Below are 25,992 nucleotides of genomic sequence, written 5' to 3'. Positions count from 1 at the left end.
GGATTTCAAGTGGGAAACGCCACAGATCGAATCATTTAGGAGATAGAAAAACGCCTCCAGTTCCCGCCGGTGCTTTCATATTTTGACATACAGGGGAAAGTGAAATGGACACAGACGCAGGCCGTATAGGACTCGCCACCTTGCTTGTACAGAGAAAAGAAGGACTAACAGATTATGCCAGCAGGTCACTGTCAAAGCCCGAAGCCAGATATCCTACCCCAGAAATGAACACCTTCCCATTATTTGGCTAAATCCAAGTACCGCCCATATTTCAACGACAGAATGACATTATTTGACACGGTCTTGGTGCCTCGTGACCCTTCCGCTAAATGATGGAAAAATCTGAGGCAACTACGCACTAGTGGTGCGAAGACAGAGGAAGGAAGCACAGCGGGTGGTCTATAAACTGGGTGGAAAAACAGCCTATGCAGGCGTAATGGCGGTGCAACGTCAATTGTGGTTGTGGTGCTGGCTATCTAATCTTAAAAGAAAGCAATAAATACATATGTGTCTACAGGTGCTGCTCGTCCATGTTCCGGACGCCCCCGTCAAGCCGTGAGCCAAGCCCGAGTCGCAAAGAACACGTCGACGCCAAGGCCGAGCAGCGAGCAAGCCGCAGGCAACAAGGTCTACCACCAGAGCACGGGCCTCTACCTGAAAAGACCCGGCAACCAAAGACCCTGACCTCGACCACAACGACGATGACAGACGCTGTATACCCCGCACCTCCACCAGATGTCACGTGGTCGTGACGTCAAAGAAGGCAGCAGCCTGCACGTCCGAGATGAAACTCTTTATTTGGCCGAACTTGTGGCAGAGAAACTGAAAATCAAACTACAGCAATACACTGATAGCGGCGAACAGAGCGTCGACCGTCGATGAACTGACAAGCAGTCAAGCGCGTCGGCTTTTATACAGGCGCTATCGAAGTTTCCAGCGATATCGCTGTTGGCGGCGTTATCTCTCGACAAAGCTGGAACATTCTCGTGCGGCGCGCAATCTTAACGGATTGTTCCAAAACAATCGCGAAGCTTCCTACACATCACGGCGAAGCCCGCGCAGCGCGTTGCCCACAGTATTTGTGGGTGAAGCTTCAACTCGTGAAATTTAAGACTCGCGGCAATATGTACTCCTACAATACAGGCGTCATATCAGATTAACGTCTGGGGTTCCAGTGTTAACTCCGCTTTTATAGCATTCTAATAAACATTAAATTTATATTTCTATGATTCAGCCAGCTATATTGAAGCATTGCTCGGCACCGGAGGAATACAATAACAAAAGCTACGTATTATATTCACATGATTGCAACATAATGTGCACTTAGTTTCGATAATACTGGCGTACGTACCCTAACGTGAGGGCTGACGTTACGTCGCACCATAAGTTAGCCTTTAAACGCCAGTGTTGTCGACGTGCCCGATGAGCCCACGATGTGCACAGAGCTCTTAAAAATCGATACACTTACAAAAACACGTCGCTTCACCTCGTAACGCTTGGCTCAAAGCCATAAAATACAGCATAGATGTACTCACTGATAGCTTCGTATGAAACCGATTCCCACAACGCGTGGGATCTGCCGATTTTTTTCGCACTAATTTTATTGTACCCAGCTTTACTTCCCATTACACATTAATTTGTTGCTATCGCTTTCCTTGCGCCGCCTTTGTGGCGAAACTGACTTTGGTTTAATACGGTCTTTCAGAGCCAGGTGTATGGGACAAAGTTTACATGCGTTGGCTAGAGGGGGTGGGGGGCGACATTTTTGCATCACCTCTTAGATGTTCTCTTTGCGCTATGTGATATACTTTCGTGATTCTTTATGAATATGTATCACCTTGGCCCATGTGAGTGCATTTGTATTAAATAATTTATTTTATAAATTGATCTGACGCAAAAGAGCGACATAAGTTTCTGCTAGAAACACAACATTTTTTTAAACAAAAAATAAGAGTGCACCTTCATCCAACAGCCGTCCTTTCGCCTCACAAAGACATCGCCAGCGGTGTCGGAAAACCACAAATTGGAGTGGTCAGTGAAACTGCAAAGAACAAAAGCTCAATTAAATAAAGCATCATTTCTTTCTCTTTTACAAGTCATTTGCACTTTAGTTTTATCTTACACCATTTTATTTAATATACCCCCAGGGCCAAAGGCGCTGAGGCGATTTGGGAAAGCTCAGATAAAAGCACGAATAAGACTAGAAGAAAACTAGATACAACGCCCTTAGCGGAAATTTAAAAACAATTCAGAATCCATTCTAAAAAGACAGGGCGTGCGAACACGGACACAAGAAAAGTCAGGACACCACAAACGCCGACTAACAACTGAATAGATGGACAACGGCGGAAAAGAAAGCAGGCACAAAACCGTATCTGCGCATGCCCATGGAATAGGCGAACCTATCAATCCAGCACGCGTACGGGCCTACGCGAAAGATAACTGTTAAGGCATTTGATTTCATCTTCATGCAAGTTAATCGACGGTTGGCTCACGCATGCGCTACCACTATTCTCGATATGCCATGCCTCAATCATCAGACGCGTTTCTTCATTCCTATGTCGGTACAAAACTGTGCATTCAATAAATTTTGGCGTGCACTTATAATCTCGCCAATGTAACGATAGATTAGAAGGTGAGCCTGCCGTTAGTGATCTTTTGTGTTCGAATAATCTGTTAACGCAGCGGCCCGTCTATCCTACGTAGAAGCGGCTTCTTTCTTGTGTCCGTGTTTGCAGGCCCTGTCTTCTTAGAATGAATACTTACCAACTAGCTCAGCTCTGTTATTTTAAACAATTCCGAAACAATTCAGCTGACCAATCAATCTTCTGCCGCCTGCATAAAACTCCTGCAATAAACGTGGGAGATCAGTCTCCCGTCAGTATCGACGAAGCTTGGGCTACGCGCCCTCCCGTCTATCGGGCTCTCCGTCGGCCTGCCGCGGGGTTACGCCGCGCTCCTGCCCAATACACACATGGCGTCGATAGAACGATTCTCCCCCTATGGCGTGTGTATGTGCATTTTTGAACTTAGGAGTGTTAGTCAGCGCTTCTAGTAGTCATGAGGGCGAGTGTGGAACGCTCTTTTTCTGCCTGCTGGTGTCACGAAGCATGCGATCTTTTAACTAGACCAGCGTGGCGGGTGAACGCGCAGAAGGGCTAGTATGCGAAATCATTTCGAGGTGCGGGTGAGTGTGCGGTGGCAATCATTTTGAGAGTGAACGCAGGAGCGCGTGGCTTTATGTACTACTAGCATCGTTAGTCGACACGCCACAGTATGTACGCGCATGCGCGAGGGTAGCTTCCCTTCGCGCGCAGCACGTCATCAGAGTGCTCCTGTGTTGTCTGATAGGCACTTTTCGCCCCTCGGTGGTGACCGCAATATGACGGCTACTAAAATTTGGATGCTTTCAGTTCAAACGTTGTGCTTATGACCGGCGTGCACCTAGTTTTCGTCCTTTTCTTTCTGCTGTGTTCTTGTAGGCGTACAACGAACAGGCAAAGAAACACAAACATGCAACTGTAATTTGGTGCACGTTTCACAAAAGATTGACACGTTTGAGGAAGTAGTATCAGTAAACTCGAACAATGTTGTATCATGTTATGTTAGTATTTTCTCATGTCCTCCCTTGTAGAAGACGCTGCTGCCATTCTAGAGGGTAGTGACGACTACAGGGCTGGCACAAAGTTATGAGGCGCTCGAAAATTCTTTCACTCTTCACGAAACCTAGAGCTCGTCCGAAGTCAGCGCGTAAACAAGGCATTGCACCATGGCTGCTTTTATGTATATTCCCATATATTTTCACAAATGTTCATGACGGCCAAAGGAGCACAGCGATCCTACGATTTTCTATGTGATCTTTCACAACTTTGGCAGCGTGTACCGGCGCCAGGTCACGCTGGAACACAAAAGGCGAAAGCGCGCAAGTTCAAACGCCAGCAAAGGATAACATATATTCAGCCTATTCGTACATTGCGGAGAATTTAATTGCACGTTCAACGTTGTTACCACTGTGAAGCACACAGCTTCCTTACTGCAGTACGCGTGCAGCAGTCGACGCGAGATAACTTGCATGACGCAATGCGCGCGATGGCATAATTGTCGCACGGCAAACGCACTGCGCATGGGCAATGCTTTTTGCTGCCGCCGCTTAACTGCGCTGGGGGCTCGGAAAGCCCAGGCCACGCGCCCCTGTGTACACTCTCAAAAAAGTTGCGACTGTACGTTAGCGAAATCGGCAGATGCGTTAAACATAGGTTACGAGATCGTGCGAGCAGTGCGAAAAATACGCGCGACAACTTCGAAGGATTTCTCGCTAGTCATTGTCTAAAGTGTAAAGATTCAGAGAGAGAGAAACAACTTTTAATGAAACGGCAAGTGTCAGAGGAGTTCACCCTCAAGTAGCAACTATGGGTTCTTGAGCCCCAGCGGCATCGTCAGCTGGCCTGATGACCTGATGAGCAGCGCGGTCCCCATTGCTCCGTATTCATATATGTTTTCTTTGGCTTCTTTACGCTGTTGGGGCGAGCCCAGATGTGTTTCAGGTCGACCTACTGATTGCAGTGCTTACATATGCCTGAGTAGAGGTCTGGGTAACAATGATTATAAGCGATTGGGTTTGGGAACATGTTTGTTTGCAATAGGCGCCACGCTATAGCCTGCTACTTATTTAATGGGGAGTGAGGTGGCGGGCAATACTGCCTCCCTAATTTGTAGTGCTTGGTGATTTCCATTAGAGCTGTGCACGGACCGTATTTCCGAGCCCGAGCCCGGCCCGTGCCCGCTGACTTTGTCGAAGGCCCGCCCGAGCCCGACGGCAAAGGGCTGCGAGCCCGCCCGGTCCGACGTACGAAAACACAAGCCCGGGCCCGGCCCGGCTTTTTGAAGGTTCGGTGCGAGAACAAAACATCGTTTTCCGGTAATTGGGCATTTTATTGAGCGTATCAATTATAATCAAACGACACACGACGAACACTATCTATTGCACAGATCACAAATTACAAGTAGACGGCTTCGTGCCACCAACAATGGAGTTCGCTCGCCAAAGCCGTCACGTGTATGGGGTATGCCCATGCAAGCGTCAGCTTGCACGAAGGCGATCTACGTCGGGTCGCTCGTCGCTGTCGCGTGCATTTTCACTCATATGGGATTTGGCCTTAAATCTAACGCGAACAGTCGCATGGCGCCGTCACAACTCAGGTGGTGTTACTTCTTTGTTTGTCGGTGTGCAACAGAGGCATTGCTTTACCTGCTCCCCTTTTGTTTGAAGTAGCGAATGGAAAGGAAAAGCGGTAAAGTGCGGTAGCGGAAAAGGCGCTGTATGCGTGCTGGGAAACAATTCCCACTCATTGTCCACATTACGGGCTTGAGTCGGGCTTTGCGCCGGGCCCGAGCCCGGCCCGATAAAAACTCGAAGTAGCCCGAGCCCGGCCCAGGCCCGAGGTGAAAATACGTCGGCCCGCCCGAGCCCGTCCCGCGAGCCGGGTCGGGCTTTCGGGCTACCCGGAGCCCGTGCACACCTCTAATTTCCTTATATTTCACCATGCGGTTTGCCTCCGCACGCGGGCTCTGCGTCATTCCTGCCCCTGCTCGGCTCGCTAACTGTCGAGCTAGCGTGTGTGCTGTTTCATTGACCGGGAGGGAGGAGTGGGCGGGCGTCCATGTAACATAAACGTCGCGTGCTTTACGAGAGTTAGTCAAGATCCTTAACGCCTTTTTGCCCCGCCACGGTTGTCTAGTGGTTATGGCGCTCGACTGCTGACCCGAAGGTCGCGGGATCGAATCCCGGCCGTGGTGGCTGCATTTTCGATGGAGGCGAAAATGTTTGAGGCCCGTGTGCTTAGATTTAGGTGCACGTTAAAGAACCCCAGGTGGTCGAAATTTCCGGAGCCCTCCACTACGGCGTCTCTCATAATCATATCGTGGTTTTGGGACGTTAAACCCCAGATATTATTAACGCCTCTTTCGAGACCCTTCCGTTAGCGAAGTTATGAATCGCGGTTCTAGAGTCACTGATTACGACGCTGGTCGATGTCGACGCAAGCGTCAGCGTTATGGCCGTTTCCTAAGCGATTTCCGAATTTCCTGTTTTAATGGTGCCGTTAGCAAGCAGGTGGCCCGCTTGATTTGAAGCGACTATCGTCATGTGTCGACCCCATTTGTTCGGCCGCATCTAGACAGACCACGTCAGCGTCGTGTTGAAACTTCTTGTGTAGTGCTCTCGCTCTTGCATTTCTCCGCTCCCGGTGATGTTCTTGGTATTATGATGCGCTCTATGGTTTCTCTTGGGATACAAGAAGAACAGACTGCGCGTCTTGTGTAAAAAAAAAACTGACTGCGCGTGACAAAAGGAACAGATGAAGCTGGGCGCATTCCCATTCTCGGTGAGAGTTGCGCGAGCGTTGCCTTCATAACACTTTCCGATACATAGCTGGTCTTTTTATGCGCGCAGGAGGATGACGTACTGTCATCCGCGCAGGAGGATGACGAACAGCATACATATATGTACAATGTCCAAATAAATGTTGTAGGATGCTCAGCGCTCGTGACGTTGCCGTCTTCATTCTTGTCTGTTTTTAGCGCTTCAGTAATTCTAATAGGTGCACTACGTGTTTCTGTTCGCGGAGTTCAGACTGGCTTCGATGTAAAACCTCTTTACACGAAAGTGTTTAATGCCGGGGTCCACCACGGCTCCACTGACGCATTTCCGTCACGGATATGACGTTGTAAAATATAAAGACTAACATATGGCAAAGAAAAAACTAGAACAAAAAGTGCCCTCACCTGGAATTGAACTTACGACCTCTCGATCCCCAGCGCGCAGCGTGAAACGACTCCGCCACAAACGGCGTGCTATTTATATACACCATTTGCCAGTGGCGGTACTCAGAGATCAGGGTACATCAGCGTGTTCTCGTTATCACTGGCGAGATGGCGCGAAGGGCTCGAAGGGTGCGCTTTAAATGTCGTCGCCCCCCACGTTGAGATGAGCGTGTACCTCTACAGGGCGTGGTCGCTCTTGCGCGCGCGGTTGTCTTGTACGTCTTGCGCTCTCACCGCACGTTTGCGTTCAAGTTACACAGAGCACGAAGGTCATTTCGCTCACTGCAGCGGCCGCTTTTGCGAAAGGAGCGCGCTGCTCACAAAAAAATAAGTTACGACTGTGACAGTTCGCGCTCATCCTGTGTATACTTGTGCGTTCGTTACGTGCGCCCTCCTTTGTATTTGACCAGCGCGCTTTAACTGTCGAGCTGTGACAGTGGTTCGCGCTCATCCTGTGTATGTTCGTTCCGTGCGTCCTTTCTGTTTGAGCAACGCGTCGGAAGTTTCGAGCTGCTTGCCGCTCTTCGCGTGACATCACAACTTGTTGCTATAGCATTAATTCCTTCGCCCTCGGGGCGAATCAATGCACAAGCAACGCTCAACTACGTTTGTGAAGACACGTTTTACTTTCCTGTTATACAGATTCCTATGACAGAGGGTCAACCATGTTTTTTTTTTTATATTAAAGCTCCATTATGTAGCGACATTCCCTTCCTTGCGCAGCCCTAAAGTGAACCTGCCACTAGGGCACTGCGGAAAAGCCCAGAAAAAAAGGTTGGTACCGAAGGGTACGAATGCATGGCTAAACGGACTGATAGGTTGTGATAGCAATAACATGACGTACTCGTTAGGTACACCGCGATTAACGGTGACACCCGCGTTGGATATGCCGGTATAAGCCAGACGTAGAAAGTGAAAAAAGAAAGGAAAGACAGGCGCGAAAAACACCAAACACTCGGAGGACGCTTGAGCTTCGCCTTCAAGAGTAAAACGCGATAGCGCAATCAGGCCCTTGTCAATCGCTGGCCTGGCTTCGCGTCTCGCTTGAAGCCTCAACCGTGCCGCAAGAAAGGAACCTCTGTGTGCGTAACAATGGCCGTTTCAAACTATCCTAGAATGTCTACTGGAAGTACAGTTGCGAAGTGGCCATTACGCCATAGTTCTTCCTTTTGCGAATTGGCGAGCTATACCACTGCGTGTCCGTAAGGCCTGCACACATTGTTAATGCTGATCATGATAATTATTATGCCTGTGCGCTTTGTAATTTAAACCAACCACTCATTGGCAATTCACATGTTTCGACGCCTGGTGTGATTCTACGCTTCGGCCATGCAATATTACATGCGTCTCCTCGCATTGCATGACATTCGTGCAGAGGTTTTTTTTTTTCCCCGAAACAGTTTCAAGAGCAGGCGTGCCTCTATGGCAGAACGCCTGCTTACCGCGCAGAAGCACCGAACCAAAGATTATTATTAATTTATTGACGCTATTATTAATTAGTAACATTAAACTATTAATTGTTTATTTGCATCGGTCTCAATTTTTCGCTCACGGACAACGCTGATTTTTCGCTCACAACCAAAGACGCCGACGCCAACACAATTTCTGCAAAACGACCTCGTTAAAAAAATTGGCATGGAAAGGTGCGAATGCATCACTAAAATGACTGATAGGCTGTGACATCACTAACATGTATCCTCGACAGTTACGCCACAGTTAACGATAACACCCGCAATGAATATGGCGTTATGAGGCACACGTAGAAAAAAGGAATGAAAGAAAGAGTGCTTCGCCGCAAGGGCAAAGTAATGAATGCAATAGCAACAAAGTGGATGTGATACGAACAAACGCCAGACGCTTACTGCTTTAGCAAAGCCCGGCTATTCAAGCGAGAGAAGTGACCCTCGTGCTGTCTTTGGCTTCAACACATACTTTGCGATGAAAGCACAACACGTACGAACTTATTAGTAGTCATCTATTGAACCCGCCCTCAAGAGATGAGGGCGCGAGCACGCGTGCCCACGTAATGTAGGTCAAAGTGCAGGGCATTGTTATGATCAGACTTCACGGCTTGGCGCCGCTGGATCGTAGAAATGATTTGGCGGCATCTGCTCTACTTTCTGCATCGTCAACGTTCCCCGAAACGCACCAGATAGAGCGACAACACTACAGTTGTGTCCTGAGCCCTTCAAGACTGTCAGAGCACGTCGTTAAGCGCTTTGGACACACTTGGCAGAGTTTCACGGTTTTATGGCCTGGAAATGAACTATTTGCAGTCGAGGTTGCTCGGAGAGGCAGTCACTTGTGCACTGCTTTGTTCAGGATTCTGCGAGATGCACCGGACAATTAGCCAAGCGCCGGAGATTCCTCATCGGGCACCTTCCCCACACTACGCGCGGTCTTTCTGGCTTTGTGACCCGACCGGCAGCTGGCCGTCACCTGCGCCGGCGACGCTGTCGAGGCAAGGAAAGACTGCACCTGACAGCGCGGCCAGTTTTCAGGAATGTGCGCCGCCGTGATCCCTTCATCGTGTGTATTGTTTAGAATAACAGAGAGCTGTTGGTAAGTATTCATTGTAAAAAGACAGGGCGTGCAAACACGGACACAAGAAGGAAGTCAGGTGTCCTGACTTCCTTCTTGTGTCCCTGTTTGCACGCCCTGTCTTTTTACAGTGTGTATTGTGTCCTATTGTGCCTTCTGTTCACCTCCCGTCGTGCCAGGCGCGCCCCTTCTCTCTTTCCTGCGGTGGGAAGGAGGCGGTGCTTTAGTTTTCTTTTAGTTTTGTTGATTGGACTACCCTGGACTGAAATGTTTTATCCAACAGGGAATAGTGGGAGGGCCCAGGCTTTAAACGCGAGCGTCGAGGCGCTCCAAAAACACGCTACCACACGCTACCAAATCGTCATGTAAATAAACGTTCTTGTAATGAGCTCCGGCTCCTTTGCTTCTCCTTGAGGCCTGGCTGCTCCCCAGTCCTATGGGCAGGCCCCCAACTACATTAGCGGGATTCACGCAAACCAACTCTGGCAAAACACGAGCGAGGCACTTTAAAGTGCACATCTTCGCCCTTTGTGCCATCTCGCGGCTGATAGTGAAAAAGACTCTGCCATGCAGAAGCAACCAAGACATGTGCATATTACTGCAGGTTAAATGGTGCATATAAATAGCTCGGCGCTATTATGCAATATGCTCAAAGGTGTATAGGTACGTTCGTGGCCCTGTCGAACTATCTTGCTGCTTTCCTTATATATATATATATATATATATATATATATATATATATATATATATATATATATATATATATATATATATATATAGGGAACTCAAGCTCAAGTTTGCGGCGCGACGACAGCGCCGCGCTGTGGCTCTGGAGAGATACTCTAGCGCAACTAGGGGCAAGCGCAGCCGGCTATTTTTTTCGGAAGTGCCAGTCAAGATTGAAGATCCTTTTGAAGCAGCACTGCAAGCGGTACTGCCGCTCGCTTCCATGTACGTGCGCGGAAGCGAGCGGCAGCGCATTGGAGGGAAGGGAAGACACACGTTGTTTGCACCCAGTTTGTATTTTTATGTCAGAGATGGCGCTGCCTGTCAAGAGTAGCAGCGCGACTAAGCGATGCTTGGGGAGCCTATATATTGCCACGCCCGCTTCATGTTTTATTTTATTGTATTCGGGTTTGACCCGCAAGGACGGTTAGCAACGCTCGACGCTTACCACGCCGCAGTGTTCGAGAAGCTTCGCGATTGTAGTAGATCACTTTTTCAAGATCGCGCGCAGGAGGCGAGTAGCCTAGATTATTCCAAAGCTTGCGCAACCACCAGTGATAGAATTGGGGTGCTATTCTGACATTGTCAAATTCCGCCATGTTGCTGATTTGATTGGTCACGCGAGGTCGTTCGCATTGCGGCGCTGCAATGGCGTTACGACACAGCAATCCGTGATGACGTAAGTGACAAAAAAAAAGTTATTTTTTCCGAAGTAACGCTTGACCGTACTCTGTCATGTAGAAATAAAGGTTTGTGTTGAACAACGAAACCGAAATATGGTACTAAGCTGTGCCTACGGTCAACTTGCTGTTTATCGAAACTACTGCTCGCTTGACGAAGAGGCGCCATGTCTGCAACACGATTGGACATTCCACTGATGGTGCCCATTGCGTCACAGGACCTCACTCTTTGTAGCGTCAATTTGACGTTGCGTGACGTTGCATGCTGCCAAATTTGCAGCTTAAAATGTGAAAACGATGAAGTGCGCAATATTGGCCGCGATATTGTTGTAAATTGAGTTGCTCGTTCGATTTGCAGCCTCACATACGTATGTGTAGACGTCATTCCATGAGTTACCTTACAAGCATGTTTTCTGCTAGTAATATTATAAAGTGTTCTACATGAAGCTTGCTTGTAAAAATAAAAGGTTATTGTTTAATTTGGCTTGTTCGCAGTTGCAGTTATCACCGCAAGAGAACGCTAGATAAGCGAAGAAAAATGGCCCTGCCCTTTGTCGTGTAGTGGCTGGAGCTGCAGGAAGAAATAGAATTCCGCGAGTACCGCGATGCTTTTGCGATGACCGATAAATTGTTTCGACTGCGGTGCCGGCTGGCGAAGGACATTGTGCGATGGCTGTGCGGGGAGCTTCGCCAGGACCTGGAGAGGCGGCGTACGGACACGAGAACAGCCCCGACCATTGTTGTTGTTTTTCTTGAGCTACAAGTGCTTTGCGCCCTTCGCTTCTTCGGCACCGGCAGTTACCACGATGCGATCGCAAACAACGAGGACGTCGCGACGAGCTAGCCCAGTGTGGGTCTCACGATTCATACTGTCATGGAAGCGATCATCGAGCGCCTCGGCAATGAGTGGATCGCCCTCCCTGCCAAAAGGAAGGCTTTGTCCACATACATGCAAGATTTGAAGGCTGCATCGAGGTGGTCGACGACACGTTTGTGTGCATAAGTGCGTCGTATGAAAAGGACGACGGCAACAAGGCTGCTTACTTTTGCCGCAAAAACTTTTACGCCCTCAGCGTCATGATGGTGAGAACAAATTTCATCTTATTCAATCTCGCGCATGCCGTTAATAGAATGCAAAGGAGGAACGTGAAAGACAGCTTTTCGCCACTCTCCAATATTTTAACGACATTTGCCGTAGCTCCAACTGCAGTGATAGAAAAGAACGCAGTAGTCGCGGTAAACGGAGTTTCCGTCACTATTTAGTTTTGGCAGGGGTGACTTGACAACATAAAAAATTCATCGAGCTTCATATTTGATCGTGGTAGCTTTTAAGAAAAGTAATGCATGAAAGGAAATGAAACGTACTGATTGCGATCCAATTTCATAAACAGTGATATGCAGACATGCAGTACTGCCACATATGATATGAAAGATAAAACTGTCGAAGCTGCGCTTCGAAAGCAACTCGAGAGTAATAAGTGCGTTGGACTACACAGTTACAGTTGTTGTTCTGCATGTAGCTGGTTGTATTGCTGTTGCCGACTTGCTTCCAATGCAAACAACGTTTTGCAGGTATGTGTCCAACCCTGCCGATGACTGCCCTCGCACTCGGGGCCCCTGCACGGCGCCTTCATGTGGAGTACATCCACCGTCAGCCACGACTTGGGCAGTGGACTCCGTGGCCAGGGTGGTGAATAGCTGCTTGGTATGCAGACGTGAGAATGCTTGCGTGGTGTCTTAGTGTAGGAAAGACAATATTCATGGTAATTTTATTACACGCTGCATGGTTTTAAATACTAGAGTCTCTTTGTCCAAATTTCTGCCCTATATGTTATTACTGGCAGCATACCTTGGTCGAACACTATCTACTTTAGTGGTACTGGTGTTCCCTTGCATGAAAATTATCTCATGCACACATCTGACAAAATAAGTCATACTGAGACCCGAGGCAGCACACAATAATCCAACTTGCACTCGTATAATTGCAACTTGTCTTTCTATGTTCATGGGAAAGACTACTAGTGCAATAGAAAGATCAAGCATGAAAGAAACGTTCATGAAGACATTGTATGATCCTTCACTATAAAGTGGTGAAATAATAATCACCACGTGGTGATACAGAAATGAAATGCTACACTCCTAAGCTATGTTAATAAAAAGAATACATGAAATACAACATAAATGTACATTCACAAAAACAATTATGCATAGAATGGTCAACTTGTATGAAAAAATAAATACAAATAAGAAAGCACAGCCAAGTGCTGCATAGCAATAGAATAAGTCAATTGACATCTCAAAGGTACTTCAGTTATGGTTCATGAAAAGAACTAAAAAACAACTCAAAAGATTGTGAAAGAAACATGCTGTCACTTTACATTCAGGGTCCAAGCACAATAAAACTAAAGGAAACCAAGCCTTGAGTGTACTGACCGCCTGCAACCACCCCTTGCACATCAGTCCCATGCAATCAAAGGAAAGCACACCACCTTTACCACCAAAGAAGACGCACCTTCTGTCACTCCCTTCACCTTGTTTATGAAGGAAGTTAAGGGTTGCGGTTCAACATCTATGTTGTCATTCCCAGTGATGCTACCGAGGACTTCTGATTTGGAGCAATTTTTGGAGCAGCAAAATTTCCGTTTTGGAGCACTTTGGAGCAGCAAAATTTTCATCTTGGAGCACTTTGGAGCAGATAATTTTGCATCTGGGAGCACTTTGGAGCAGCGAATTATATATCCTGGAGTGCAATACAGAAGCATATTGCATTAACATTCAAGCACCTGAGTATTATTATGGGGCTCTTATGAAGGCTAGAAATATTTCGATTCATTGCAAATCTCATGGAAAAAATCATCTCAGGAGCATATGCGTGCGCAAAGGGGAGGGGAAGTGGGGGGGGGCCGCCGCCCCCCCCCAATGACCTAAGAGGGGGGGGGCGCAAAATCTGCCTCATACATTGACCCTTGCGATAGCAATTATATGGACACTCTCGGCGGATTTTTGCCGTCGCCGTTGCCGTAATTTTCCGTATAAAGTCCAAATTTATAACATCACCACGCGCATTCTAGCCGCGGGTAAAAGCTCGCGAGCGTTGGCGACGAACGCGGCTGAAGCGGAGATTAAACTAGCCGGCCGTCTGTCTCCGCCGCACGGACAGCGCATGAGATAACATCTTCCCGCGTGCGGGCCTGCCGTCGATTGCTCATCAAACAGAGAGGAAACGCCCCGCCCGTCTTTCGTAAGGAGCATGAAGGGACGCCAGGGGAGCGGAAGGGGGAGGGGGGGCGCATAGTTCGAAGGCGCAGTCGCTTGCGCGCGCGCTATCTCGAGGCATCAGGAGACGGCTCGTAAACTTGCTGTGCTCTCAACGCTTACTTCGCGTTTAGAGAACTCAGAGCAAGAAAACGCTTCGATTCCTGGAGGGGCCATATTCCCTTAAACCAGCGTTTTGTTGAGTTACGCGAGATCGGATCCAAAAGAGTTAGCTGCTAGTCTTACTTCGTTTCACAATACAATTTTTTGGTATCGCATTCATTGCTTCGCTCTTAAAGGCCAACTCCGGCGATTTTTTGGCCATGTCAAAGTAATGGTGCTTTTATGTTCCTGAGACGCTCCTGTTACGGGCCCGATAGCAGAAATACTCGGCAAATTGGAGAATAATTTTAAATAAGCAAAAAAGCGCAACACCGAAACCGAAACCCAACCGAGTGTACTGTCTACGTATGACGTAGACGTTGTTACGAACGAACCGGAAGTCGTGCAAGGCATGCCGGTCACGCCGGCGCGGAGTATGAAAAACTGTGACAGCCGGGACGACCAGCGAAGCGCCGGTCAAACCAACGCTGTCTGTCGCCTTGTGCACAGCAGACGCTCGCTGTAGCGGCCGAAGCGCCGAAGTTAACGGTGCCCTCGGCTGCGTCACTTCCGCCGCCTTCCCAATACTGACGTCACAGAAGCAATGTTGCCAATAATTGTGGGAAGCCAGGAGGGCGTTTGCAGACAATCTTTAAAATTCATTTGCAAACAATCTGCACATGTCTCAAGCCTGTAATTTGGCATAAATGACGGAAACGTGCAAAGGAACGTACCCAGAGAATTTCATTGAGATCCATCGACCTCGAAAAATCGCCGGAGTTGGGCTTTAAGCGAAACTTAGTTTTTTTAACCGTTAGCTATTGACCCCCGAAAGCGAGGAGCGGACGTGTAACATGGCGTAGCCGCTTCACTGTGGGCCGTCAGCGACGGGCCCGCTACTGACAGCTGCACATTTGCGGCTGCTCCGACCAGGAGATATGATTTTACTAATCAGATGACATTTTTAAAAAAGCAAGCAAAAAATTCGAATTGGAACCCTAGCACGTGAGCTCGAAAGGGCAGGGCCTTTTAGGGGGTATTTACCGCAGAGTGATTACAAACTCGGACGTGCTGGCGGAAGGAATTACGAAAAAGCTGTTCTGGATGAAGATCCATGGATAAAGTATATCGGAGGAAAAGTGTCAACGCGTTTCCACCGTTCACGTGCTCTTCCATAAACGCGAAGCAAGGAAAATTCGATATTGTCCCATATATCTACTACGAGCGATCAGATTTCATTCCGCGATGTCCGGAAACAGAAGTGACAGACATTTTAGCGGCACTCATGTAGTTATTACTGAACATTGCTTTCCTTAAGTGCCGTGCGACGCTTGAAACGAGCTACAGCAGCGTTTCTGGAACAGACGACGTCCGCCGATGAATCGCCGTCGCACTTTCTCGCTACCGATAGGCCTAGGCGTCACGAGCCTCTGCGGAGAGCGCGTTTTGCTGTCGAGCCGACTTGCAGAACAGAAGCTGCGTCGGCACCGTGCATGGCATCGTGGCTTACTCGGAACGCATGCGCGAGCGCTATTTATTCAGCGGAATAATTCTTGGTCCATGATTGCGACTTCATTGGCAGCCCCAAGATCGAGCTGCACATGTTCTGACGCGCCGGCGGTGCGATTGCCGGTGATAGACGCCCCCAAACCCGAGACTTTGGCGCAGTTTGGCGCAAATTTCGTCGATATTATCAGGATGGCGCAGTAAATACAATTTGGCGCACTTTGGCGCAGTTGGCGCAGGAGTGGAATCACTGCATTCCCCCTGTCGAAGGAGCTGAGTTGATTCTAAACCGTCTGGAAGTAAACCCATTTTTTTCATTGGAGCCTTTCAAAAGTCGTAATTAGGTAACCTAACGAGACAAGCAATTCTGTCATTATGTCTAGCTGCAAAAAAAAAGGAAAGCAGTGCATATCAGTGACATGATGTCTTCGAATAAGTTTAAAGAAGTGAGAAAGGAATAGTACACATTCAAGTATATATTCATATTATGCTAATTGAAACACTGTCCTCCGCAGGTGGATAGTGCATACCCGCTGAAGCCTTGGCTGTTTAACCGCATCCCTGGAGCATATCCTGCAGGATCCCCTGCTGCCCCATTCAACTGTACCCACTCGTCACTGCGGTGTGTCGTATAAACGCGCAAAGGAGTCCTCAAGGCCCGCTGTCGGTGCCTGCAGAGGTACAGACCACTGTCCTATGGCCCACTCTTCAGGTCGAAGATCGTTGCATTTTGTGTGGTGCTTCACAACCTCGGTGTTCTGCAGCAGCTGTCTGAGCCAGACGACATCCCTTGCACTGAAGGCACTCGAATGAGAAGATGCCGACCTTTACAACAACAATAGCCACGATGCGGCTACAGTAGACATGTGCCAGGCGGGTAGGCAAAGGCGGGATCACGCTGTGCAGTGGTTCACAGCTGGGCACCACTGGATGTGATGGTGTTTACTTTCCTGCGAGATGTGCACAGAAAGATGAAACACGAGAAGCTCTTGTTTATTCTCATGACAAAGTAGCTACTTGCACTGTGTTCGATCCTATACCTATCTCCTCTACTTGTGTTCTTGCAGGAATTGTATTCTGACAAAAGCTTCATTGTGTTGATTCATTCAGAGTATGGTAATTGTACCAGGCAGTTAGGCAAAAGCGTGTTCAGATTCTACAGCGAATCATAGCAGCAGTAGTTTGTTGAGACCATAGTAACTCTGGAAACTGCCTATGTTATTTCGCAGCAGTGCATGCAACCTTGAATGCCATTCTAGAGCATTGTTTTCAGCCTTTTGTTCACAATGCGAACCCAGTGAAAGACATATCACATCATGTGATGACCGTACGAGTCTGGCAGGAGCTGTGCAAACGCTCTGTTCATGTAGTAGCCACTCGTACATGCAAGAGCACAAGCTTGCTCCGGTTGGTAATCTATGTAAACACGTATAGTGCACAAAACGAACCAGTACCGAAAGGGGCGACGCGGATACAGCGCTGTGTTCCTCCTGTCCTGGTTTCTCTTGTGCACTATAGAGGTTTACATGCAAGAGTAATAAGTGATATTTCAGAATGTATTGTGAGGCAATTCACCATCTTTTTAATGATTTTCCAACGACTTTGCAGAAATCGCCGTGTTGAGCAAACATATTATGGTTTGTCCTGGCATTAATAAAATGCACACAAGTTGTCTCATTGTTGACGTCATTGTCTCATCATTCACAGCTGCCAACAACAAAAAAGGATTCCTCCAATATTGTGTCAGCCTGTTTCGAAACAAGGACAATTAGAAAAAAGACATCTCGTGCACAGTTTGTGCACTTCTTAGTGCTGCCAGTCCAATGCAACATCAACTGCGTGAAATACTACAATTCCTCTTCTTTATCTGTGGCCATTATGCACTTCTTATCCATATGTTGTAAGCAACGTAGAAGTACCTTCCACAGTTAACACCTTCGGGGATGGATCACTTCTGCGGATTGAGATTCGCCCAGACCATATCATTCAGATTCAATTGATCATGCATAACGTGAGGTCCTGATATTTAACTCTTATTTCTTCTGCTTCTGTATATTTACATGATTGTAACTTTTATTTATAGTAGTCCTTACGCATTCTTAGCAAAACATATAGCACCATCTCAATGATCACGACAGTTCAGGAACATACTTCGTGCACCGGAGACGTTATAAATAGCACAACTGGCTCTTGGGCTAGTTGGTACATTACTTCAGATAAACTAGACACTGAACCGCCACCACAACAAAAAAGACAGAAGGAGCAGAAGGGGGTGTTATTAATACTTGCAATGCTGTGCAGCTCCTCATCTCTATACTACCGGCAGCGCTTCTGGACGCCGCGGTCCTTGGGAACGAAGGGCCGCCGAAGCCACCGAAACGTGCGTCACCAAATCAAACGGCCTTCCGCCTGCACTCCTGCAATAAGCATGTACATCGCTGAATTCTCAAGACCACCCAAGTGAAACGCAAGCTTACCTGATTGCGCTGCGATTTCGCGCTTCGGGCTCGCGCTGCCGCCACCTTACTTCGCCATAGACGCCGTCACTCCGGCGGCGGCCTGCTGCTGGGGCCCAGACAGTTAAGGCGCTCTGCGTCGGCGTCTGTCACAGCTCCCGTCGTACCTCCGGCAGAAAGTCGCAAGCCACCACTCCCATACGGGGACGATCGGTAACAAAAATCCAACATCGCGGCCCACTGTTCGCCGACCTGCCGACATAACCACACACACCTACACAAGATAACCAGAGAAATAACGATCGCGGCAATGTCGAAGCTGGCTTGGCTGGCTCGCTTATTGGCTAGAAAAGTTACTATGGCTTCGTCGCTCACCTCCAAAAATGGCGCTAAATTGCAGACGGTATCGTCTGCTTCACTACTTTGAAACTAAACGCATCACTTTTTTTATTTTTTGTTGTTGTATTTAGAATTAAATAAACAAAATGTTACTTGATTGCACGTTTCTTTGTATTTTATGTCCCCTTCACGTCACGTTTCGCAAGCATTTCATGCGTTGCGTCATCACTGTGTACACGTCACGCCTACGTCAAATTCGACAGAAAATGGCGGAAGTCCAGAATAGCACCCCTGGAAAGTTCGATGCATGATGTATAAACGACGGCGCGTCCCAGCCATGGGCAGTTTTTCGACGGCCGACGCTCTGTTCGCCGCTATCAGTCTACAGTGTGTATCGCCGTAGTTTGACTTAGTTTCCCGGCCACAAGTTCGGCCAAATAAAGAATTTCTTCTTGCACTCACCGACTGCTGCCTTCGTCGACGTCACGACCCCGTGACATCTGGTGGAAGTGCTGCTTCCTTGATGTCAGGGACACCTACTAAGAGCCGGGAACCAAACCCACAGCGTGAAGACGTCGAAGACCTCGTGCAACAGCGAGCTAGCCGCCGTCTACAAGGCGTGCAACCCGAATACGCTCTCCTACCCGAGAATGGAGAAACCACGGCGACGAACACGGAGGCGACGATGACCGCCGCAATGTCACCCGCGACAGTAGTGATGCAGCAACCCAGAGAGCCACCGACTTTCCATGGATCATCGACTGAAAACCCAGAAAGCTGGCTGGAGAAGTACGACCGAGTCGCCAGCTTCAACAACTGGGACTCCGAGGAAAAACTGCGTCACGTCTACTTCTACCTAGAAGACGCCTCGAGGACGTGGTTCAAGAACCGAGAATGCGCGCTACAAACATGGGATCTCTTCCGGACGACGTTCCTAAGCACGTTCAAAAGCGTGGTCCGCAAGGAACGGACCGCAGCTATGCTGGAGACCCGTGTACAGCTGCCCAATGAAAACATTGCCATCTAGACGGAATAGATGAATCGCCTATTTCGACACGCCGACCCAACTCAGGTTCCTGGTGCGGGGTGTCAAATAAGAACTCTTCGCTGGATCAATAAGGAACTCACCGAAGACGGTTGCTGAATATGCTGCGGAGACTTCGACAATCGAGAAAACGCTTGAGATGAGAACGCGGCAATACAACCGCAGCTTCTTGTCCACAAGCTACACCTACGTTCAAGTGCTGGGACTCGCCACGCCAACCTGCGTGAGACGATCCGAAAAATCGTACAAGAGGAGCTGCGAAAAATTCTTCCTTCGTCGCAACCTCAAGTAGATTCCATCGCTGACGTCGTGCGCCAGGAGATCCAGCATTCACTGGGCGCGCCACAGCTAGCAGAGCCGCAGCCGCAAGCTATGAGCTATGCTGCTGCAGCCCGCCGTAATGCTCCTCCTCCACACCCACGCCAAGACGCCACACCGCCGCAGTACCGCCGCCAGACGCCGCCGCCACCACCGACACCCTACTGTCCACCTGTCGACCAGCGCTACACCCCAAGGAAGACCGATGTCTGGCGCGCTCCGACCACCGCCCACTCTGCTACCACTGCGGAGAGGCTGGTCACACCTACCACCGCTGCCTTCACTGTGAGATGGGCCTGCGTGGATTTCCCATCAACGCGCCACGTCCAGAACAAGGTGAACGGCCACGTGACATCCCCGACTATCTCGCAGGAGCGCAATGGACTCCCCGAAGACCTTCCCGATCGCCATCGCCAGGCCGATACGTCTCTACCCAACGCCGACCATCATCATCATCATCAGCCTGTCTACGCCCACTGCAGGGCAAAGGCCTCTCCCATGTTCCGCCAATCAACCCGGTCCTGTGCTCTCTGTTGCCACGTTATACCTACAAACTTCTTAATCTCATCTACCCACCTAATTTTCTGTCTCCCCCTCACGCGTTCGCCATCTCTTGGAATCCAGTCAGTTACCCTTAATGACCACCGGTTATCCTGCAGACGTGCTACGTGGCCGGCCCATATCCATTTCTTCTTCTTGATTTCAACTATGATATCCTTAACCTCCGTTTGTTCCCTGACCCATTCTGCTCTTTTCCTGTCTCTTAAGGTTACACCTAGCATTTTTCTTTCCATCACTCGCTGCGTCGTCCTCAAGTTAAGTTGAACCCTCTTTGTAAGTCTCCAGGTTTCTGCTCCGTAGGAAAGTACCGGTAAGATGCAGCTTATACCTTCCTCTTGGGGGATAGTGGTAGACTACCATTCATGATTTGATAGTGCTTGCCGAATGAGCCCCATCCCATCCTTATTAGATGTGAAGCATCTTATAGCGGAGTTCAATCCGGTGGTGGTGGTGGTGTGCGGCGTGAGCACCCTTACTGCGCATGCGCAAACCTTCTCCACTTCCCCTCTCCACTCCCTCTCTCCCCTTTCCCTCTCCACATCACATCTCCCCTTCCCTTTCCCCTCTCCACTCCTCCTCACCACTCCTCCTCTCCTCCCCTCCCCTCCAATCTCTCCTCCCCTCTCTCATCCCCCTTTCCCCTTCTCCCCCCTCTCCACTTCCCCTCTCCCCTTTCCCCCTCACCACTCCACCTCTGAAACGCGGGCTCTACATGCCGAAACACTGCTTCGCATCGCCTCATGGTCCCCTTTAGCGGGAGATGGTGTGATTTTTCTTCTAGTTATTTCACTGTCATGGTTTGGCTCCGCGGTTACTACCTCTCCTAAGTAGACGTACTTCTTTACAACTTCCAGTATCTCGCCCTCTATCGCAAAGCGCTGTTCTCTGCAGAGATTGTTCCACATTACTTTAGTTTTATGCATATTATTTTCAGACCTACTCTTCTACTTTCCGTATCCAGTTCAGTAATCATGAGCTGTAATTCGTCTCCCGCGTTACTCATCAATGCAATGTCATCAGCAAATCGCAGGTTACTGAGATACTCTCCATTAACTCTTATTCCTAATAGTAATTCTTCCCAGTCTAGGGCCCTGAAAACCTCCTGTAAGCACGCGGTGAATAGCATTGGAGAGATTGTGTCTCCCTGTCGTACGCCCTTCTTTATTGGGATTCTGTCGCTTTCTTTATGGAGGACTGTAGTGGTTGTGGATCCGCTGTAGATTTCTTCCATTATGTTTATATAGGCTTCGTCGGTGCCCTGATTTCGCAGTGCCCGCATGACTGCTGATCCGATGTCTCCACCGAAACGAATGGCCATACACTGGCCCAACGCGGGGCCGGTCACCTAGCCCGTATCCGGAAAACTGATGATGATGATATGTGGTGTTTAATGGCGCAAGGGCCAAATGATGGCCAAAGAGCGCCAGTTCATGAGACAAAGGATGTGAACAATGGTTCCGGTAAGTAGCTGTATAGGGGCCTTAAAATTCGTCGCGCTCAAGGCGGGTAATATATATATATATATATATATATATATATATATATATATATATATATATATATATATATATATATATATATATTGTAGCGAAGAGGAAGTACTCTGGCGCAGAGGCAGCATCATCGAGTGTACAGCAGAGGCTCGAGCTAGCGAACTGCTCTCGGTGCATTGCGCGACCAGCGACCAGCTACACACTCAATAAATCGCCTTTATATTTGGTGGAGGTGTTGGGTAACGTTCCCTCTACCGTCCCCCTACCATCCTGGATCTCCGTTCTCGGCGGCTACCTTCTGCTATGCCGGCAGACGCTTCCATCGCCACCTGCCACCTGTCCTGGCACTGTTCCGCAGCGAGAGCCTCCAATCTTCAGCGGAACAGACGACAACGACGTTGAAGATTGGCTGTCGACCTACGAACGGGTGAGCGCTCTAAACAAATGGACGGACGCGCACAAGTTGACACGCGCGTCATTCTATCTCGCGGGCGTGGCCAGTCTTTGGTTCAAGAACCACGAGGGAGACGTCAGAACATGGCCGCTGTTGAAAACGTCAATCACGGCAGTATTCGACCGATTCGCCGTCCGAAAACTCCGAGCCGAGCAGCGTTTGCGCACACGCGCACAAGAGACAGGTGAAAAGTTCATCAGCTATATCGAAGACGTTGTCGACCTGTGCAGACGCGTGAACGCTGCCATGACGGAAACTGACAAAATCAAGCACATAATGAAAGGGATTGATGATGACGCTTTTCAGATGCTGCTGGCGAAGAACCCGATCACAGTCAACGTTATTAGCTTGTGCCAGAGCTATGATGAATTGCGGAAGCAGCGAGCTCTGACAAGAAGTCCTCCCGCACACGATTTGACATCACTGTCGAGTCTGACCAACGGCCACGACAACGCGTCGCTGATAGCTGAAATCAAAGCCTTTGTCCGCGAAGAAGTCGCGAGACAGCTCTCTCTGGTGCCCTTCACTCAGGAACCTACCACGACACTACCATCGTCCCTCCGTGGCGTCATTCAAGGAGAGGTCGCTGAGGCGCTGCCAGCTGCCCGCGAGCAAAACCTTGTGGCTGCTCCACTCACATACGCTGCGGTTGCTGCCATGTCCACTCGCAAAGCACCTGCACCACCATTCCAGCATCCTCTGAACTACCACCCACCTCCTGTTCACTGGGCCAGTACAGCCGCCGCCAACCCGTGGCGCACGCTCGACAATCGTCCGATATGCTTCGCATGTAGATGCCCTGGACACGTCGCAAGGTACTGCCGCCGCCGGGTTCAAGCCACTGATGACAACCCCCAAAAGCCCTACTTCCAATTTCACTTAAACTCGCATTACGCTCCCCCCGCACCAGCGCCAGCTCGCTACCAGGCTGATCGCCGCGCCAGAATGGAACATCTTCGCTCGCCCTTTCGCAGCTGCCGCTCGCTTTCTCCTATGCGTCGACGGCCCGAACCTACCGACGAGGGAAACTAGACGACGCAGTTCCCGAGGCAAGAACTGCGCAAGTTTCGGTTTGCCCAAGTCCTCATTCTTGTCCTGCCAATGTTATTGATGTATTTGTCGAAGATGTCGCTACAGTCGCTCTTGTAGATACCGGTGCTGCTGTTTCTGTCATCGATGCTGGATTTTGCCGCGCTATTCGTAAAGTCACGATGCCTCTCTCCGGACTCTCGCTTCGTACAGCCAGCGCTCAGCCCATTCAACCGACCGCAGCCTGTACAGCCCGGGTGACCATTCAGGACGTTCTGTACACGATAGAGTTCATCGTTCTTCCATCGTGCTCCCATTCCATTATCTTAGGATGGGACTTTCTCTCGCGCCACAACGCCGTAATCGACTGTGCTCGGGCTGAGGTTGAATTATGCTTACTCGACGACCCAGCCTTCGTTGACCCTCAATCTACCGCTAAACTTGTCGTCCATGACGACACCTACATCCCTCCGTGCTCTTCGGCATTCGTACCAGTCTCGTGCAGCGCCATATCCGACGGGACGGTCTTCTTCACGCCATCCCACATCTTCGTTACCAGACGAGACCTTCATTTGCCTTTTGCTGCTCTTGACCTTGTCGAAGGTTTCACCACGATGCCCATTTATAATCATCACTCATCACCGCTGTCCTTGTTTTGTCACGAATGCCTTGGCCACGTCGAGACGGTCAACTCCTCACGAATCATTTCCGTCCCCGATGAGGTGTCTTCTACGGCCGTCTGTGAACTGGCTGCCCTCTCCGCGCCTGACCCAGCATCTACAGATATATTTCGACCATTCATCGCCGAAGATTTGACACCTTCGCAGCGATCACAGCTTCTCACCATCCTTCACCACTACCGCCCTTCTTTCGACGTTGCACAAACATCTCTAGGTCGTGCCGTAGCAGTCGAACACCACATCAGCACTGGTTCTCACTCACCGCTGCGGCAACGTCCATATCGCGTATCCGCTACGGAACGCCGCGTCATTGCCGACCATGTCGATGACATGCTCCGCCGAGGCGTCATTCGACCTTCACAGAGCCCACGGGCGTCTCCGGTAGTACTCGTCACAAAGAAAGACGGTTCTATCCGTTTTTGTGTCGATTTCCGGCGATTGAACAAGATCACGCTGAAGGATGTCTATCCACTACCGCGCATTGACGATGCTCTGGACTGTCTGCAGGGTGCCGAATTCTTTTCCTCGTTAGATTTTCGGTCAGGCTACTGGCAGGTGCCGATGGCGGAGGCCGATCGCCCAAAAACCGCTTTTGTTACGCCAGACGGATTGTATGAATTCACCGTCATGCCTTTCGGACTTTGTAACGCGCCTGCTACGTTCGAAAGAATGATGGACAACGTTCTGCGTGGTCTCAAATGGAAGATCTGCCTTTGCTACCTCGATGACATCGTGGTCTTCGCCCCTGACTTCGAAACACACTTGCGCCGCCTTCAGCACGTCCTTACTTGCTTGACCAACGCCGGTTTGCAATTAAACCTTTAAAAATGTCGATTTGCCATGCGTCAACTCACCATTCTAGGCCACGTTGTATCCAAGGACGGCATTCTCCCGGATCCCGAGAAATTGCGCGCTGTCACTGCGTTTCCTAAACCTACTTCAATCAAAGAGCTGCGCAGTTTCATTGGCTTATGCTCTTATTTCCGGCGATTCGTTCGAAACATTGCGTCCATCATATCACCTCTCACACAACTCCTCGGCGACAGTAAAGATCTGTCATCGAGTGTGCAGCAGAGGCTCGAGCTACACACTAAATAAATCGCCTTTATATTATATATATATATATATATATATATATATATATGACTCATGATTTTATTATATATATATATATATATCTATATCTATATATATATATTGTCACGTGGTTTATTCACGTACAAACGTGAAGGAACGATGAGGAACGTCGAGGAACGTCGAGGGTCCAAAATCCAAGCAAGCGCAAGCTCGGGTCGCGTGGCTACCACTCACGATGTGGCTTGCTTTCTTGGCTGCTTCGTCGTCGTCTCGTACTCTTCACTACATTGGCCCCTGGTGAATAGCGGAGCCATCCTGGCGACCTAAGGCGTTGTCAGTATAGCGGGGTCGTAATAGGGCTTCAGGCGGCTGACATGGACGATTTCCCGACCACGACGACGTAAATCGTGGGATGCTGTCAGAGGCTCAACCTCATAATTGACAGGAGACGTGCGAGAAAGAATGCGGTAGGGCCCCTGATATCGGGCACGCAATTTCGAGGAAAGGCCAGGAGTGCTCGATGGGATCCAGAGCCAAACGAGGTCACCAGTCGTGAAAGTAGAGAGAGGTCGGTCGGTGTCGTGCCGTAGCTTTTGGTGGCCTTGGTCCTCGGTGGTCAGCGAACGGGCTAATTGTCTGCAATCTTCGGCGTATCTGGCAACGTCAGAAATCGCAGTATATTCAGACGAGTCCGGCGTATAGGGAAGCATAGTGTCCAGCGTGCAGGACGGGTCGCGTCCGTATAAAAGAAAGAAAGGTGAGAAACCGGTGGTCGCGTGCGTTGCGGTGTTGTACGCGTACGTGACGAACGGCAGGACGGTGTCCCAGTTGGTCTGGTCTGATGCCGTGTACATTGTCAACATATCACCGAGTGTGCGATTAAATCGTTCCGTGAGGCCATTCGTCTG

At 49.4% G+C, this 25,992-nt stretch overlaps 1 long non-coding RNA gene across 1 annotated transcript in view; it reads right to left on the bottom strand.

Moving 5' to 3' along the window:
* Positions 1-1,957: 1,957 nt before the first annotated feature.
* The window catches only part of LOC119386452 (uncharacterized), a 77,834-nt gene continuing 53,799 nt past the window's right edge, over positions 1,958-25,992 (bottom strand). Inside the window, exon 3 of the long non-coding RNA XR_005182270.2 lies at positions 1,958-2,041. This is a non-coding gene — a long non-coding RNA (uncharacterized LOC119386452). The remainder of the gene's footprint in view (positions 2,042-25,992) is intronic.

The sequence above is a fragment of the Rhipicephalus sanguineus genome, chromosome 3 (assembly GCF_013339695.2).
Source record: "Rhipicephalus sanguineus isolate Rsan-2018 chromosome 3, BIME_Rsan_1.4, whole genome shotgun sequence".
Lineage (NCBI taxonomy): Eukaryota > Metazoa > Arthropoda > Arachnida > Ixodida > Ixodidae > Rhipicephalus > Rhipicephalus sanguineus.
This window is presented reverse-complemented; position numbering and strand designations above follow the sequence as displayed.